Here is a 19,190-nt window from a genome sequence, read left to right as displayed (position 1 = left end):
ATCTGACTCTGGGTTTTTATTATTAAGACCAATTAGAATTCACGCTGCAATGTCAGATGAGTCTTGCAGTGTAACTGAGCCTAGAGAAACCAAGCAGATCTTTCTCTTCACTGCCAGTTTGTTATCATTAAACTCTAATTATACTTCTTCTGTACAAACATCTCTTCTTTAATGAACCAAATACAACAATACCGTTGCCAGTGGATGAGGGAAAGAGACATTCTATTCCATGGAGGAACCATTGGCAACGTGCCAATGCTACTCCAAGCACATTCTCCAATGCTCCCACAAACAACTATAAAGGAACTTCCTATGTCACAAATTGTTTTAAAAGACACGACAATAGAAACACCTAATTAGGAAAAGGATATTTGGGAGACAAAGTAGAAAAAGAGAGGGTAATGTGACTGTGAATATGATGAAAATACGTTAGATACAAATATGAAAACCGTGTCAAGATGAAGCTGAATATCTTCTTCTCTGCCACTGGCTGTCAGAAACTCATCGAAGTGGACGATGAGCCCAAACTTCATGAGACTATGTACTTCATGGACTATGAGAAGCACATGGTCCCAGAAGTAACTGCTGATGCTCTGGGTGAAGAGTAGAAGGATTATTTGGTCCGAATCAGTAGCGGAAATGACAAACAAGGTTTTCCCATGAAGCAAGGCGTGTTGACCCACGGCAGAGTGTGCCTGCTGTTGAGTAAGGGGCATTCTTGTTATAGACCAAGGAGAACGCGAGAGAGGAAGCACAAGTCTGTTCGAGGATGCATCGTGGATGCCTACCTCAGTGTTCAAAATTTGGTTATTGTAAAAAAAAAAGGCGAGAAGGATATTCCTGGACTGACAGATGCTACTGTGCCTCATCGGTTGGGACCTAAAAGAGCTGGCAGAAAGTTTTTTAATCTCTGTAAAGAAGATGATGTCCGCCAATATGTGGCCAGAAAGCCGTTAAACAAAAAAGGTAAGAAGCCCAAAACCAAAGCACCCAAGATTCAGCGTCTTGTTACCCCACGTGTCCTGCAATACAAACGCCGTTGTCGTATTGCTCTAAAAAAACAACGAACAAAGAAAAACAAGGAGGAGGCTGCAGATTATGCTAAACTTTTGGTGAAGAGAACGAAGGAAGCAAAAAAAAAAAAAAAGCACCAGGAACAGATCGCCAAGAGGTGTAGGCTGTCCTCTCTGAGAGCTTCTACTTCTGAGTCCAGTCAAAAATAAGTCTTTAAGGGTAACAAATAAATGATCATACTTTAAAAAATATAAAAAAAAACAACACAATGGCACCCAGTATTATGTATAATTAATATATGCTAATAAAACATTCAAAGTATAATTTTGTCTGAGTGTTTGGATATCCATTTGCGATGATTTCTGTATCATGAAAAGTATGATCAAATAAATTTTCAACACTTTTGTTAATCTGGGTATTTATTATAATACCAGCGGTTACTCTTGCATTGGGTAAGAATAAGATATTACTGTATTTCCTCTGCAGAATCATGCTATTGTTTGAAATTAAAATACTAAAAAATATAGTTTTTAGCTTTGAAAGTTTATTTTATTTTTATTTATATGTGCATGTGTGTATTTTTTGCCCATGTATGCAGGTGTACTCAGAAGCCAGAAGGTGTCATATCCCCTGAATTGCTTCCAGGTAGCTGTGAGTAGACTGATGTAGGTAGTAAGAACTAAACCTTGTTCCTCTCCAGATGCTCCTAACCAGTGGGCCATTTCTCTATCCCCAACTCATAATTTTTAAATTGATACAAAAACAAAAAACACAGAGAGAACAAAATAAAATAATATATGGATAACATCCCTTTTATTAACTGTACTTTTCTTTCTCCTTCAATGTTTATTTTGACAGTTTCATACATTTCTATAATGAATTGCAGTCATTTATTCCCCTGTTTTTCCTCTCTCATCTCCCTTCCTCTCCTGTTGGCGTTGAACCTCTTCTCAACAAGTGTCCTTTCTTTTTGCATGTCATTTTTATCTGTGGCCCAAGAGGTTTAATCACTTTCTTGTTCAATTATGGGTGGGAGATTGTTTACTGGAGTAGAGGCAGTTTATCAGTATCTACAACATGGAAAAATTGAATTCACTCTCCCAACAACATTTAATTGCCAATAGAGCCTCCAAGAGAGGTGGGACATCATACATCCCTTCCCCATCCCATTCATTATAAAATGCTGATGAACCCAATTGGGCCCTAAATGGGACAGGTTTATAATTAACATTTTTTATCCATCCTTTAAGTCATTGCTGGCTCCCTACCAGATGTGTGATAATAAATGATACACTAGATAATGATATTCACATCATGGCTTCTGATATTAGCTACAAAAATAGCCTATATATATATAAATATATACACATACATACACAAATAATTTCCCCATAATACAGTCTTAAATCTTTCTAGACACTGCAGCTATTCAGCTAATTAACTCAATGTCTTGTGGATCATATTTACCCACAATATCCCTTAATTCAAAATTAGATGCGTATTTGATTTGTTTTATAAAAGTGTATAGAACAGATAAACTTTTTTACTGAAATTAAACCAATTCAGATATAAACTACATTTGTTTTTCACATAAAACAAAAATATGCCCTTAAACTGCAGCCACACCATTAAAAGTGCCATGCTAGGCAATTACACAGAAATGTAGATTTTGTTCATTTATTTTATAACTTTGTAGCTTAATATATCACTGTATTTATTCTTATTCTATCATAATTTCCTTAACAATACAATACAATTTCCTTAACAATTCTTCATGTGCAATTATACTTTTATTTTGTAATTATTTAAATAATGAAAACTCCAAGTTCATGGAATGGAAAAAAAAGCCAGCAGTAATCTCCAAGTGTCCTTGGAGCCTTATACCATGTCACACAGTCGATTGTCTACAATTGCTACTTGAAAAAGAAATATGTCGAGGCATATTCTCTAAAGTGACAGTGATATAGACTTTTCATTCTGATTTTTATTATACCAACCAAGCTTTAGTGTGACAAGTATCCATGAAGCCTTTGTATTTATACTTAACAGCAAAAAAAAAGTAGAAACACATTTAAGATATCTGTGGATACAAAAACAAATACCAGAACTAATATTCAAAAATATAAGAAATAGATCAGACTTAGTAACTGTGCCTTATGTATATAGCAAATAACATTATAAGGTTGCTAATAATATCTGTTTTCAGGATATGAAGCAATAGTTAAAATCTGTCATCTAGCCTTTCACAGAAGGTGAACTATTTGTGTTGATCGCATTATTTTTTTTATGAATGCCCTTCTTCATAAAGGTAAGGAAATTTCAAATAAATTACAATGACTCAGGTACACATGTTACTAAGACCCTTCAATATTAAGCCACAGTACATGCTGTGAACTAGACATAAGCTACCTTGAATATGCACATATTCATATACATAGAAGCAGTTTTAAATAAATTGTAAGAAATACAAAACAGTGGTTAATTTAATAAATAATATATAAATACCTTATAGTAATTAAATTCTAACAAAAGAAGTGTATGTTGAAACTCTAAAAATAAAATGCTTAATATTTATTGAGAATTTATATATATATATATATATATATACATATACATATACATATAAAACTTTCTGGCTTAAAATGGGTACCCTATCTAAATATATCAGTTAATAAATAATAGAATACTGACCATTTAGTGATACCTTATATGAAAATTGTTGTGAAATCCTCAAAGAAATCTAGGAAGTGACATTTTAAAATTGTATTTTAAGGCTGAACTATTAAAAAGCAATACACTGGTGACATCAGAAATGTAATTTTGACATTAAGCATTTTGTTTCTCTACATTTTGGTGTTGACTTACATGCATATGCAATTATAGCACATGAATTGTAATAGATAATGAGTAAATAAACGCATGCCCTTTATTTGGAACCAAATGGAAGAGCATTTACTGAAGAGGATTCGAGATAAGAACAACAGCATATGCCCAAACCCCTCACCAAGCACAGAGACCCAAAAGATGTAAAAGTGAGGTGCTGAATGCCCCCAAACCAAGACATTGTACCTTCTAAATTAGTTATCAGAAAAGAAAAAGCTTGCCCTGGTACAATTAATGCCAAGGATTACTGGCATCCAACCAAACATTGCAATAATCTACACTTGATTGCCTTATAAGCAACTGAATGGGTGCTGGTTTCCACATACCTTGGATAGGAGGTTCCCAATACCTTGAGAGACTATTCTGCTAAGGATTAATCCCAACCCCTGTAAGTAAAATCTTACTTTTCAATATTGTTTCTTAATTTTTAGTGAGCACTTACTTACTTTACCACTATTAGGTGGCAGGAACATTGATTTCTGCAGCTTCTGAACCATAAAAAGACAATTTTTTTTCATATTAAAATGTGGCATAGAATGAAAAGTTGAAAAGTTGATCTATATTAAGAACCTCATCTTTTTCCCATCCAAGTACTAACCAGGCCCTACCCTGCTTAGCTTCTGAAATCAGACAAGATCAGGCACGCGTTCATGGTGGTATGGCCATAGACAAGCACCCTTTATTTCTACTAATAAATAAAATGAACCTAATTGGATAAGCTTGGCAATAAAGACATCTACTTGACTGCCTGCGTAGTCTGAATACTATCAGGCTGCTAGCAAAGAGAAAAGTTACTAGAATTGAGTGGAAATAGACAATAGTCTCTCACTGAAAAGCTTAAAATAGCTATTACATTAAATTCAAATTTGAGTCTGCAACACAAAAGGTCTTATACCTGTAATCAAACCTTCATGAAAAGACAAACTCCAAGTAATTTAAATAGGATTTGCAAATCTCAAGCTTTCACAGTCCTCAAGAAATCCAATTAGATAAAATAAACACCAAATTCTAAGGAAATATTAAGAATTGAGTCTTTTCTATTTACCTGAGTGATATCAAAGTTATTAGAGCATGTGTTTTCAACCTTCCTCAGCCAAGTACTTCTTAAAGAAATTTGTAAAACTATATACTTCGTTACACCACTTTAGCTTACTTTATAAATTTCACTACGACAGAGGAAGAGAGGTCTCTAATTGTTAAACATTGACATTTGAGATGAGTTAGTCACAAGACCTTCAATTCAAAAAATGACACATTGTGAGATTAAATGGTTCTTAATATCATCCATGTACTTTAGTGCTCACTGGCATGCATTTGTTAACACGTGAGAAATTGTTCTTCACCATTTTAATTTATTCCATTATTTCCCATTAACTCACATTTCCAGTCAACTTTCTGATAGAACGTAATCCCAAAACATCTTTTGATGACTAAAAGTATTTTGTTGATTACCTATTATAATTCTCTGAGACAAAAATCTTTGACATTCTCCTATGATAGGGACAAGATCAGATTTTTCTCTGGAATTCAGTTTTCTTTTTCTTTTCACAAACATTAAAGCCATGTTTTGACTGAAACAAACGAAAGACATTTCATATGTAATTTACATTTTAATTTTAACATTATAAAAAAGAACCCCTTTCTACCAGCTTCATAAATCCGTGTGGCCATTCGTAAATAGATGAAGTGGGTTCAACATTGATTCCATCCCATTGAAAAGAATGTTAGCAGGTTCTGAGGAGATGTGTAACAGCTTATAAACACTTATTACTCATGCGTGAAGACGGGAATTCACATCTTAGGACACAAGTGAAAGCTGGGGATGACCTCATGCTCACCTGAACTCTAGAAAAAAAAATGAGGGGGGGGGGGTGGAGGGGTGAGGGTTGGGGTTAGGGGTTGGGGGGTGTCTCTGGGCCCAGCTTCCTGATTATCAGCGTAGCAAAACACCAGCCTCAAAGTGGTGGTGGGGGAAGCAATAAAGGAGTACCCTAAAAGCTCTTCTCTGTAGTAGTTCATGATTATCACAGCAGATAGGACTATTGATTACTTTTTCTCCCTTGAAAGCTTGCAGGACTAGGTTCAGTAATACGGGAGCTTGTCCCTAGGTAGGACAAGGCTTTGGGATCAGATCCAGCATGAACTGCCTAAGTCCTGTGTCCAAAGTGCCTGAGTTTTTCCGCAACAGGGAATTATTTTCATTTATTTCTCTTCCTTTTAAGTCAGTGTTACTCTCCCTGGATAATGGAAGCTGTCTGTCAGCCTTGTCACCTTTAGCTCCACAAGACTGTTAAAAACTTCACTCCGTTCCAAATTTCTAGCCTCTGCTCCAAACAGCTTCGGAAAGTGACGAATGTCAGGAAAAAGAAGCATGCCCCATGTCACAGACACAATTTCTGCAATTTTCTCTTGGCTCTCAGCATGATCCTTTCATGTGGAAACCCTAAGTCAACATTTCGCGGTGTCTACAAATAACAAAGGGCCGCACGGGTAAAGCATCCTTCAGCTTCTCTCTGTGTGACTAAACTTTCTGGGGTACTGAACATGTCGCTTTCATTGTTTCTGTGAGTTTCTGATGTCTTTGCTCAGATAACTTCATAAAGTAGTTCTCTCTAGTTTTGGTCCCTTAGACTGTTTGACTACTCAAATTAAAAAAAAAAAATATTCGGTTTCATGCAAAATCAGAATTCAGTCTGTCTTAGTTACATTTCTGTTACTGGGACAAACCACCCTCATCAAGGCAACCTATAAAACAAAGCATTTAATTGAGCTGACTGCTTCAAGTTAGAGTCTATGATGGCAGAGTAAAAGTGTGGGGACAGGCACAGCTGAGAGTTCCCATGTTATCCACAATAAGACGCATAGAGAGATACTGAGGATGGCAGGAGCCTTTGGAAACCTCAAAGCCTGCCCTCAGTGACACACCCTTCCAACAAAGCCACAACAGTTAATCCTTCCCAAACAATTCTACGAAATTGGGACCACATATGTAAACATATGAGCCTATGGGAACCATCCTCATTCAGACCACCACACTGTCATAACTATGCTGGTTTTTAATCTTTATTTCTTTGTACTGTGAAAAAAAATCATGTGCTTATAAAAACTGCATCAATTTTTAAATGAGTAGGGATATATGAATGAAAATGAAAACACTTTCAATTGTATTAATAAACTACTTTGATTTTTAATTATATACATTCTGAGTTGTTTGAACTCAGTATGTCCTTATATAATAAATAGAATTTTAGTTTAAATGTAAAATAGAATTTCCTGAGTGGTAGCTAGAAACAGCAATTGAACCTCTAGTTTCAAGATTGAAACTGAAGAAAAAGTATCTACTTCCCTAAGTTCTATCACTATGGAAAGTGCACTAAGATACAAGCTTAAATGGAGAAGGAGCATGACTGACAATATCTGATGCCCAAGATTTGTAATCTAGTTGGATTCTGTTAGCTGAACAGTATTGGAAAGTCTAGCTTGCCAACTTCTTGAGTTCTAGACTATGTCCTTTACAAGTAATATAATTCACTTTCAGAATTCTAATGTCCATTGATAGAAAGATTCACAAATCAAATAAATAAATACACATTTTACATAATGTCACCTACTGAGGACACAACAATGTTATTTTAATAGTGACATGATTTACATAACTAAACATATATCTTGAGAATGTACATGGTATAGATACTTTTCAGAGGTGATTTGGAATCTATTTAGAAACAAAGTCTTAAAGTTAGCTCATTATCCATACACTAGTTACCTTATTTGGAATATTGAGTGTGATCTATGTTCTATTTAGTTTAGTACAAAGAATATTCCAAATCAGTTTGATCATTAAAGAGGAGTATGGTAGTTCCCAATAGCTTTTACTTTTTGAATACATTCCCTTCTGAAAGCTTTTGAATACACTTTCCTAATCTTGGCCACTACAGGTGCATTAAATTTCAAATAGAGTTTATTACATTTTAGAAGTTTAAAAGTTTTAGAATTTATATTCAAATAAATAATCATTGCCACTATATATAGTTTGATTTCCAAATACAATGCCCACTATTCAGATGGTGTCAAATATATTATCAAAACACACAAAAGCTAAATTATTAGCATTGCCTAAATCTCGTGACCACAGCATGGAGGTGGTGGTGCACGCCTTTAAATCCAGCACTTTGGGAGGCAGAGGCAGGCAGATCTCTGTGAGTTCAAGACCAGCCTGGTCTACAAAAAGAGTTCCAGGACAGCTGGGGCTACATAGAAAAAACCCTGTCTCAAACAAACAAACAAACAAAAAAATCGTATGGTCATTTAAATAAAACAATTTCAAATGTAATACTTTTGTATTGAATAAATTTTATATCCTTGTACTTAACATAGGAAATTCATGATTGTGTTTGAACTCTATGATAATGAGAAAAGACGAGAGTAGCATCACCTGTGTTTTGAACCAACCTCCTTTTGAAAGAAACCTATGCTTTAAAAGGGTCAAATCAAGGGCACAATTACCTTTCTCTATAGCTTTTCTGCCTGAGGTCTATTTGATAGGTAAGAGGGCTTTCCTTAGGTAAATTAAAAGCACTAGGAAACACTAAACTCTCAGTGCCTGGGCCTAACCATGAGGCAGTCAGATTATTAGGCATTATGTTAATCTTATGGGAATTTCTCTGATCAGTTAACACTCTTGCAATGTAGCAAACCAACAATATTGAGTATTGTAAGCTTCTGTTCAGTTATATATTTTAAAATATAGTTTTTAAAAAATAGTTGTGGCCACTGTTGAAAACCCAGAGGCAAAATATCCTCATACTGATGCATTTTTCCTCCAGAATTTAAATACCACAGCAGATGGTAGTATCTTTGAATCATTTCCAAATTATTTTACCAAAATGTAATTACATTATAATCCTATTACAATGAAAAGCAAGCCATGGGGCCAGATTTAAAGTATCATATTCATACTAAATCACTAGATATAATGGTTTACCTAGAGCAGATGGCAGACACTCTTATGCTTTCAAATCAAAATAAGTTCCTGTTTTAACATGAATGAATGCTCTGATTTTGAATTATACCAAGTTGTCATTAGAAATAATTCAATGTTGACCTTATCTACTGATAGGATAATCCTTTGATCCAACCCAAATTTTCAAATTAAAGAAAAAATTCACAAATAATTTTAAAACCCCTTTCCAAATGAAGTAATACTGCAATTTTCCTGCTTCTTTAAAAATACTTGTATTTAGTATTTTTCGCTTATGTGTTATGAGAGGTTGTAGCATGTATGTTAAGTGCATGTAAATGCAGGTGCCTTGGTCAGAGATGTCAGTTTCCTTGGAACTGGAGTTACAGGTAGTTGTGACCTGCCAGATGTGTGTGACAGAAAACGAACTCCTGTCTTCTGAAAAAACAAAAAACAAAACAAAAAAACAGTATTTGGTCTATCTCTCCAAAAATTGCATATTTCATAAACTATATTAAATGATGTTTTCATATGAATTGGTGTAAGAATATACCACAGAGAGCCACTGTAATCTTTCACTTCATAACTTTGTCATTATTAAGGATAGGAGTCTAAAATTTTCACCTCTTTTGGCCAGGAGCCATGTGACTTCTTCAGGGGACAAGGCCTGAGAATAATACAAACAAAATTCTCCCTGTGGCAAGGCCCTGGAGAATCTGACCCATTTTTGGAAAGGCCAATGGACAGTTTGCTGCATAATTCTGGGCATGACCCCAGGAGCATATGTTCTACCTGCTCTCCTTGCTTTCTTTATACAAATCATATTGCTATCTCTAGTTTTACTTTCCCATAGCTACAGATAAAACAGCTATTACAAGAGAGGATGTTGTTAAAAATATGCAGTGGACCTGATTCAGCTCCCAACATTCAAGCCTTTGATGTTTTAAGTGTATGAATTCAGGATTCTTAAGAACAGGATATTGCCTTTCCAATGCACCTTGTGACTGGCTAGTTTGAAAAAAAGAAATCACAGTAGTTCATGACACTACAAATCTGCATAACTGTTCTGGAGAGAATGATTTCAACCACAAGAGTCTAGGAGAAATGCAAATACATAGATGATATCAAGAATTAATGGGAACAGTCTAGGAACAGGGAATGAAGCAGAATCATAGAAATCCACAATGCTCTCGTTTCTAATAGTTGTGCCAATACTGTAGGAAGTTGAGAGGAAGGAGAGATGAGGACAAGAAATAAGCAGTGCCAACTATTAAGATCAGCTTTTAAGTTGTATAGTTTACAGGATGACAGGCGAAAAAACAGGTATATCCCTCATAGGAGATAGAGTAGTACAGAATGAAGAATGAATTGATTCATCCTTGGATGATAAGCTAAGATTTTACCAGAGAGCTTAGATTTTTACCAGAAGTAAACATTAAACATTACAGGCAAAACTCTCACTGTAACCGCAAAAGCTACCTACTGGGCACACTGTTCTACCTGTAGGTGTGCCTAGCTAGAAAATCTTCCATTGTTGCTTGCAATACTGTTTATGCTTCTCATATTAGAGCTATGAGTCAAGTAGCTCATGGTTACCTATGGGAAAGTTGGGGGACTTGAGGGAAACGAGGTGAAGGAACAAACTGGCAATTATTGTAATCATTATTACAAATGTAAGGAAACAAATCTGATTATAAAACTGTTCATGCAAACTATTGAGATTGTATAAATTAAAAAAAAATGTCCAGGCTGTCGGGGCCACTTGTTTGAATCAGGTGGTCATAGATTTTTCCGCTGTGCCAACTTCACACATCCATCCCAGGTCATCGGACCCATTTGGGATTAGACTCCCAGCATCTTTTCATCTCCAAGCCATTTAAATATGCTTCTGCAGAGGACAGAGAATTAGGTGATCTGTGTCAGTGATTCTCAACGTGAGAACTCTGAAAATACATCGAAAGCCTACTGAAACATAAATTCCCAATTGTTTCCCCAAGGATCTTTAGGGAGGGATCTTACACATACACACTGTAAAGTGTTTGAGTTTGTATTGGATCCAGACGGTAATTTTATCAGTATTAACAACTGCAGTACACCAATATGAGGCTCATATTTTGGAGACAGTCTCTACATGGGGTTATTTATTATTTTTGTAATTCAGTAATACGTCATTAGTGGGCACCCTGATGCATACTACTACTTCATTTTCTATAGTTATATAATGCAGAATGCAGGAATTCAGCTTCCTCTCTTTTTTCTAATTTGGAGATTGAAGTTGCGTTCCTAGTCTATTTTGAAATATAAATTTTAGAATTAACTAAGGAACCAGAAGACTTATCCAAACACCTATCTTGGAGAAAATAACTAGCAGTCAGCACGTTCTCAGGACATCACAAATGGATAAATGAATAAATGTACATGAAAGTACAGTTCTTTTCAGTAAGCACAAACTCCATTCACCCAGCTCTGACCCTGCTATAGTTAACATTTTTTGGCGGGGGGGGGGGGGGGGGGGTTGTTTTGTATGTTTGATATTGTACCACTCATCTTTTACCACTTGTGGAAAAATAAGTGAAAATGAATAGAACAATATTATCCCCATCCTGAAGGAAAATATCTGCATGTGACTTGCAGCTAAATGTGGGACTGAATCCTAGTGTAGCTGAGTGTTGAAGTCACATGATGCCTTCAATCTCAAGGTCTATAATAATCTTTGCATCTCAGGGGCATTGAGCATACACAATCTTGATCACTATGAAGAGAAATGAGGTTAAAATTAGGTTTCCATATATTTTCATGAAGAAAGTGCATAAAAATTATTTATAGGATTGAAACTATCTCCCCAGGCCAGTTTTCTAATCCCAGCTGTAATGTTTATGTTCTTTATGAACCTGTATTGCTTAATTACTTACACCCTTAGAGAAATCATACCAATGTTCACTGCAATTTAATTGACATTTGAGAGTGGTGTTACATGATCGCTTTAAAACATCATCAGGTTCTAGACTTTATTAGGTACAGCATTCTGAATAAACATACACAATATAAATTAATCACCTTTTACCAGCATATACATCTCAAAAAACAAAATTTGAAATAAGAAATGAGAAAAAGGTCTGTCTTTAAGTTGTACTGCTCTTCCATTTAATGACAAAGAAAAAGAAAGAAAAAAAAATACTTGGCTTTGCTTATGCTTCCGTAAAAGTCTTTAACTGGGAAAAGAGCAAAATTTTGCCATGCAAGGCTCCTGGCCAGCCATTTAAAACTGGAGGTTGTTGTTCTGAATCCAAACTTGTCACTTCATCAGAGTTAGAGCATCCTTCTTGTATCTGGAGAACAGCTTTCTAGACTGAGTGAGAGGAGGAAGACCTGGCCTGTTATTATTTCTCTCTGAGTAGTCAGAGGAGTGCCTGCCTCCACGTGGTGGCTTTCGGTTTGGATGGGATTATCTAGTCCAATTAGACTCTGTTTGTCTTTGAGGTTCTCCTTTTCCAGTTTGCTCTACTCAACAGTGAAGTTCATGCTTCGCTGCCTAATGTCTCCTATCTTTCAGATTATAACTTACCCTCCCAAAAGCTTCAAGCTTCCTGAAAGTTTGGCATTTCACTTGGTCCATGACAAGTTTGGAAGAGACCAGTTTATCATTTGAAGACCATAACAAACTTCAAATGCAATCTAATGATACATTTATACTATTATTAATATTCATTTTTGCCAACGAGATGGCTAATTACAGTAGCTAGTTAATAAAACTCAATCTTTTCGATAGAAATATAGCAGACACATCAGTTAATGAACTCAGATATCTATTTAGGTCACCTGATTGAAATCAGCAATAAAAAAATGCAGAATGATCTGGGAAGGCTCAAAATTAATCACATAGGTATGATGAATAATATTTTAAATAACATGTATAATTATTTATCTACAATCTTATTGTGAAAAGGAATATAACATATTAATATATTTATGTTCTGCAAGCATCAAAGGTTTGTATGGTTGCGAATGTTTTCATTGCAAGAATACATTGTCCAAATGGATTCAATTCTTTAAAACCCAATATAACAATGGGGTGGTGGTTGCTCACACCTTTAATCCCAAAAATTGGGAGACAGAGGCAAGAGGATCGCTGTGAGTTTGAGGCCACCCTAGTCTACAGAATGAGTTCCAGGACAGTCAGGGATGTTATACAGAGAAACTTTTGTCTCAAAACAAACAAACAAACACACACACACAAAAAAACCAAACAACAAATAAACTACAATCTGACTGAAAGCATGGAAGGCTACAAGATGAACTAGACAGTTGTGGATATAAGAAGAAACCATGCTAATGCAGCACTAAAGTGAGTTACAATTTATTTTATTTATTTATTTATTTATTTATTTGCAAATATAGTAATTCCATGCTATCAACACTAAAACATACTTTTATTGAAAAGAGAAAGGAACTTCTGGTACCTGGAATGCCTCCTCCCTCTCCCCAGGGGCCCATGTATTAGTCACAGGCTTCAGTTTGGTGCTCTTGGGAGGAAGCATAGAACCCACACATGGTGGGACCTTGTATACAGAAGTTATGTCATTGGCATGGGCTCTAGAGGAAGATATTGGGTAACACTTTATCTCTTACTTTGCTTTCCAGGTTGTCATGACTGGAATAGCTTCCTCTACCCCACAATCCTTCCATCAGTATTTGCTGGTTTCTCACAGACTCAAAGGCAACGGGACCACGAGAGCATTAAAGGAAATCTCTGACACCAGGACCTTGTAATTATTTTCCTCTTCTCAATGTGATTAATGGAGATATTTTAATATAACAGAATACAGGAACCAAGAAATGAAATCATTGCTCTGAATGGGCCTGATGGTGTGATTCAGAGTGATTTGGAATTTGGTTATAGGATGAATTTGAAAAGTTTACAGAAGCAGACTAGAGAAGGCTCTATAATGTTTTGAGTGTGGATTCCTGAGTGGCTCTGTTGATGGCATAGATGACCATAGTAACAGTGATAGAAATGGGAACAGAGCAGATTATGTTCATTAGGTATCACATGGAAAATAAGTGATTGGTGGTGGGGGTATTGGACTAAAAACTTCTTTTAATACTCTAGGAAATAATTGGGATGTATTATGAATAACACATATGTGATAGAAGCAGTTTAACTGGAAGAGATCATTTCAGGAAACACAGTATTCAGATAGCAGCATGGGTTTTATTGGCTGCATTCAACATAACTTTCTGTAACTATCAGAAGCAAAGGGGAATAGACTCTGTATTTCAAAGGGAGCATACATGAAGATGTTATCAGGAAGGGTGTGGTTACTAAAGAGAATAGAAACATTAAGCAGGAACCAAAATTGTTTTGTACCAGGATGATAGGATATATATCAGGGATTCTTAGAAACTAGGAAGACACCACACATCTCCATGGTATGAACATGAACGCTGTTTCAGACTTTTGTTTGGGAAGGCAGCTCTAGGATGCCCTCCCAGCAAGGAGATGTCCAGAGAATTATGTTCCAAGATTAATTTCTTGATATTCCGGTAGCATGAAAGATAGTGGCCACTTTGGGGCTTGGATCAAGTAGCCCTTGGTTCAAGTAGCCTGTATCTCATGTGGAAAATTTAGCCATCACCCAGATGATGGTGTTATCACAAGAATGCAGACCGCAAGTTTGTGGGGTCTTGGGTGGTTCCTTTAAGTTTTAAAAGAAAGTCTGAAAATCCAACAAGAGTATATCAGGGTTTGTATCCCTGACAGGGAGATGCATGAAAAATAGAGACTGGAAGGGAAACATCGGAAGCTCTGCCAAGTGATGCTGCAGCCAGGTAGCAGAGCCAGCCAAAGAGAGACAATGTAGACACCAGTCAACACTTCATTGAGACAGGAATAGCTATTCAAGCTCATTGATGTTCACAGTACTCCACTGAATGTTGCAAATGCTGGACCTACAGCTATAGTTTTTGATGTTCGCGATGTGGATTTCAGGTTTTCTTTTTCCTGATTTCTTATGTTTTTCTTTTTTCTTTCTTAAATACGGTTGGTTTTACTCAGACCCCTTGCATCATGTAAGCATATAATTTGCTCTTGGACATGAGACTTTGGCTAGGGGTTGGGTAAGAATATAATTCAATATTTTGGATCTAGAATCACCCTAAATATATATTTGTCAAAGCTTTGATTCTCAGGTTGACACTATTGGGAAACCATTTAAAAATTACTATCTATTAGATGGGAGTTAAATCACTGGGCCATGTCCTTGTAGACCATATTGGGACCTTTGCTCTAGGTTCCTGTCTGGTGTCATGTGAGCAGTTTTATCCTGAGTAGGTCCTCCTTATTATACTGTTCTTTCTCTTCCCATCATAGATGTAAAAGCAATGGATGCACCTGATCATTCACTTAGGTGTCTGCAATCATGAGCCAAAATAAATGCTTTTCTTACTGAGTTGATTATTACACTCTCTAAATTGGAAGCTTCACTTAACAGTACCATGAATCATGATGTTTCATTCTTCTTTGGCAAAATTTGCCTAATAAATGTAATAAGTAGATATAAAAGTAGATGAAGGAAAAAACTAAGTTATGAGTAGATAACCTTTATCTGAAAACATTTTGTAGAGCCTTATTTAGCAATTGAATTTCATGCTTCTTTAAAAGTTAGTAACAAAATTGGTCTCTTTATTTGCAATCTGAGTACTTTAGATGTATCCAACCTTCTTATTAAATAAGAAACACAGAACCAATGCAAAGAAGAAAGCTAAGAGGTCAGAGCTAAGAGCTAAGAGCTAAAACCTTACCCTTCCTCCTGCGGTGGTCCTACCTCTCCGAACCAGAGCTACCCCTGTGTTAAAGTCTTTATATAGAGTTCCTGTCCTGCCTTCTCATTGGTTGTAAACCCAACCACATGACCGCCTCCTCACGGCCTGTCTGTATAGGCCTCCAGGTTTTCCATGATTGGTATTAAGATTAAAGGCATGTGTATCCAATAATGGCTGTATCCCTGAACACACAGAGACTTACCCAGCTCTACCTACCAAGTGCTGGAATTACAAGTGTATGCCACCACTGCCCTGCTTTCCTATGGCTTGCTAATAGCTCTGACCCCCAGGCAACTTTATTTATTAACATACAAATAACATTTTAATACAAATAAAATATCACCATAGAGTACTTCCATTAAAATAATTTGTTTATAATTTTACATTTCTTTATTTCTCTCTCTCTCTCTCTCTTTCTTTCTTTCATTCTTTCTTTCTTTCTTTCTCAGGTGTCCAGATTTCCACTATGGAGATCTTTTTCTTACAAATTTCAGGCATGATGCTAAAATATATGTAACAAACAGTATATGTCAAATGCCTTCAACTTTGGGCAGCTCAAGCTCTTTTCTTACTTGTAGACCACTGTAAACTGTAGGGTAGAAAACAAACAAGTTTGAAATTCCCATTGTTTAAAGGAAAATTTATAATCTATTTATAATCAATTTCAAAAACTATGTTCTTACTAGATTTGCACCTTAGAATTCCATCCATTCAGTTATCTTTGTGTAGTGTTTTGCATTCTCTCTGTCTCTGTCTCTGTCTGTCTGTCTCCCTCCCTCCTCCTCTCTCTGTTCCTCTCCATCTCTCTTTCTCTCTGTCTTTCTATCTCTTTCTCTCTCTCTTTAAACATGTTCTCAAAACGATAATGGTATTTCTTTTTATCAAAACCCTTATAAACACACTTCAAGAAAATGAAAGAAGGGACCTGTCCTTGGTGCATGAGCTGGCTTTTTGGAACCTAGGGCCTATGCTATCACACTTTGCTCAGCCTTGGTGTAGGGAGGAGGGGACTGGACCTGCTTCAACTGAATCTACCAAGCTGGGCTAACTCCCCAGGGAAGACCTTGCCTTGGAAGAGGTGGGAATGGAGGGTGGATTTGGGGGGAAGGTTGGGGGGTGGGAGGAGGGAGGACAGGGAAATCTGTGGCCGATATATAAAATTAAATTAATTATAAAATCAAAATATTTTAAAAAAAGAAGAAAATGAAAGAAACAAGTGTGGCAGATAAATGGACAAAGATGTCAATGATAGAAAGTTAGGCTGAAATGTGAAACTGGTTGATGTTAGGAGGTTATTTATCCACATCACAAAAATAGTAGAAAATTGGTGGCTCAGTGTTAAGTGAATGACACTATTATACAACACAAAGAACATATACATATTCTTCAGAATAAGTCCTTCATTTAAGGTATTCAATAGCTACACTATCACTGATTTTGAAACCTATTTCCTCACATTTTTGACTCATTTTGTACAGTATATTTTGAAGTTTTTCTGAAGATCTCCTTTTGTCTTCCAAAGCTATTTTAAAATGTAAACAATTGGATGAAATAAAGGGGCCTCACTTTCTCTTTGTGATTCTCATATTAATAGTCACATTAAAACATTGTAGATTTCACTACATTCTATACATACCATCATCCTAATACAACTGAATTTCTGTCTTCAAGTGGAATGTAATATTATATTGATGAAGTATGTCACTCAAATACATTCTAATCACTTCTACTTGAATATTATTAGCTTGAATTAGTGATGGGATGAAAGATATTCAACAAATGGGAATAAATTAAGCTACATATAAAATTTTCTAAATGTCAGTTTTTGTTTGAAAGAAAACTCAGAGACATGTACTGTAATCATATGATTTTTTTATCTTTGTAGCTAGAATTTCAAAGAATGTTTGCAGATCCTCAGTAAACTATGCAGCAGAGGATTCCACTGTTGAATATCAAGTACCTTCAGTAAGCTCTGGAAAGGGAATAGCCACAGTTAAGCAAACCTGGAATCAAGTTTCAGAAGTTAATAAGAGGTTTCTAGGAACAATATTTAATGTAAGAGTAGGTAAAGGTTAATTTCACCACTCTAGTTCAAAATACAATATAGAGGAAAAAGAATGTCAGAAATAGAAGTAGTCAATATCAATGAATGAAAGAATTTCGGAAATGTCATCAATACACTCTTGGGTGCTCTTCCCTATGGAAGATTTTGATGTTCTTTCTTATCCTGTTCGAGATAAACATGACTTACTTTGGCAAAGCAATATAACTAATAGTGACATGTGTCACATTGCATCACTATTAATAGTTTTAAAGGCAAGAGGTGGTTTAGCACATTTCCTTTTCTTTGACTTGGCAGTTTTAACAGCGTCTGTTGTAATAGAAACTTCATCAGTCTGTGCCCATCAATATCTATAAGAAGTGCTACCTCCCTGGTTATCCATGATGAACAAGCAAGAAGTACAAAATCAAGTCTTGCCATCTTCATTTAGAGAAAAAAATCTCTGTCTTCATTTATTGTCCATAATTTATGCTATCTAATTGATGCTGTAAGCCATATAGTCCTTGATATCATAGTTAGAAGGGATAGATAGAGAAATGCTGTTGATTTGGAAGATTCAGAACAGGGGCATATTGAAAATGCTCCATTCATGTCATCAAAAAAACCCCTATATTTGGTGCTAGAATTCCATAACACAAACATAGAAATAAGTCACATAAATGAGTCAATGACACATATCTCTAGTCTCATACAGATCAAATACTAAATCATGGGAAAAAGTTATATGCAAATAGTTTCTACACTTCATTCAGTTTTGTGAGCTCTGTTCTGATACACATTAAATGATAGGGAACCCAAAAAATTCACATGCCACTTCTTTATCTCCTTTCAATGTTTTCATTGAAAACAAGAAATACTAACAAAAGGACATTGTGATAGTTAAAATGATTATGGTAGAACACGGTGTATTAGTACAAGGAAAACAGATTCATGGTCCTTCTAATCACAAATGAGAGCTACTTTTACAAGGATCTGTGCTCATAGAAAAGGCCTTTGTGGTAGCATACTCTTATTGTTCAGGGTGGAGAAGGAAGAATTCTGAGAATCAAGTTGTCTACATATAAGAATTTGGAAAAGAATAACAACATCCTATCAAGAAATGTCAACTGTGACTTCAACAAACCCATATCTTCTCTAAAGTAGGATAGGGTATATCATGAATGGGAGGACGTTTAGTAAATGCCTTTATAGAAACTAGTACAAGTGAAGAGTCACTTATCTCTACCAAGACTTTATTCTTCTCAGTACTTGGACTTGACCGTTTAATCAATGGTCAACCAGAAGTATTAACCAATGTGTTGAAAGAGGATACATGCTTTTCCATAACAATTTTCATCCAATCTTTCAGATGTAACTCCCAAATATCAACTTTGGAGCAAAGCAGGGTCATGCCCTAGGGGAGTATAAAATAAACAAGAACAGCACATGAAATAAATTGTTCCCAAGGTC

General features: G+C 35.7%; 1 pseudogene; it reads left to right on the top strand.

Annotated features, from left to right (window-relative positions):
- Nucleotides 1–458: 458 nt before the first annotated feature.
- LOC128120004 (40S ribosomal protein S6-like) lies at nt 459–1,223 on the top strand (annotated as a pseudogene).
- Nucleotides 1,224–19,190: the final 17,967 nt, after the last annotated feature.

This window comes from Peromyscus californicus, unplaced genomic scaffold (assembly GCF_007827085.1).
Source record: "Peromyscus californicus insignis strain IS unplaced genomic scaffold, ASM782708v3 Scaffold_24__1_contigs__length_46423439, whole genome shotgun sequence".
Classification (NCBI taxonomy): domain Eukaryota; kingdom Metazoa; phylum Chordata; class Mammalia; order Rodentia; family Cricetidae; genus Peromyscus; species Peromyscus californicus.
The sequence above is the reverse complement of the archived record's forward strand: the minus strand, read 5'-3'. Positions and strand labels throughout refer to the sequence as shown.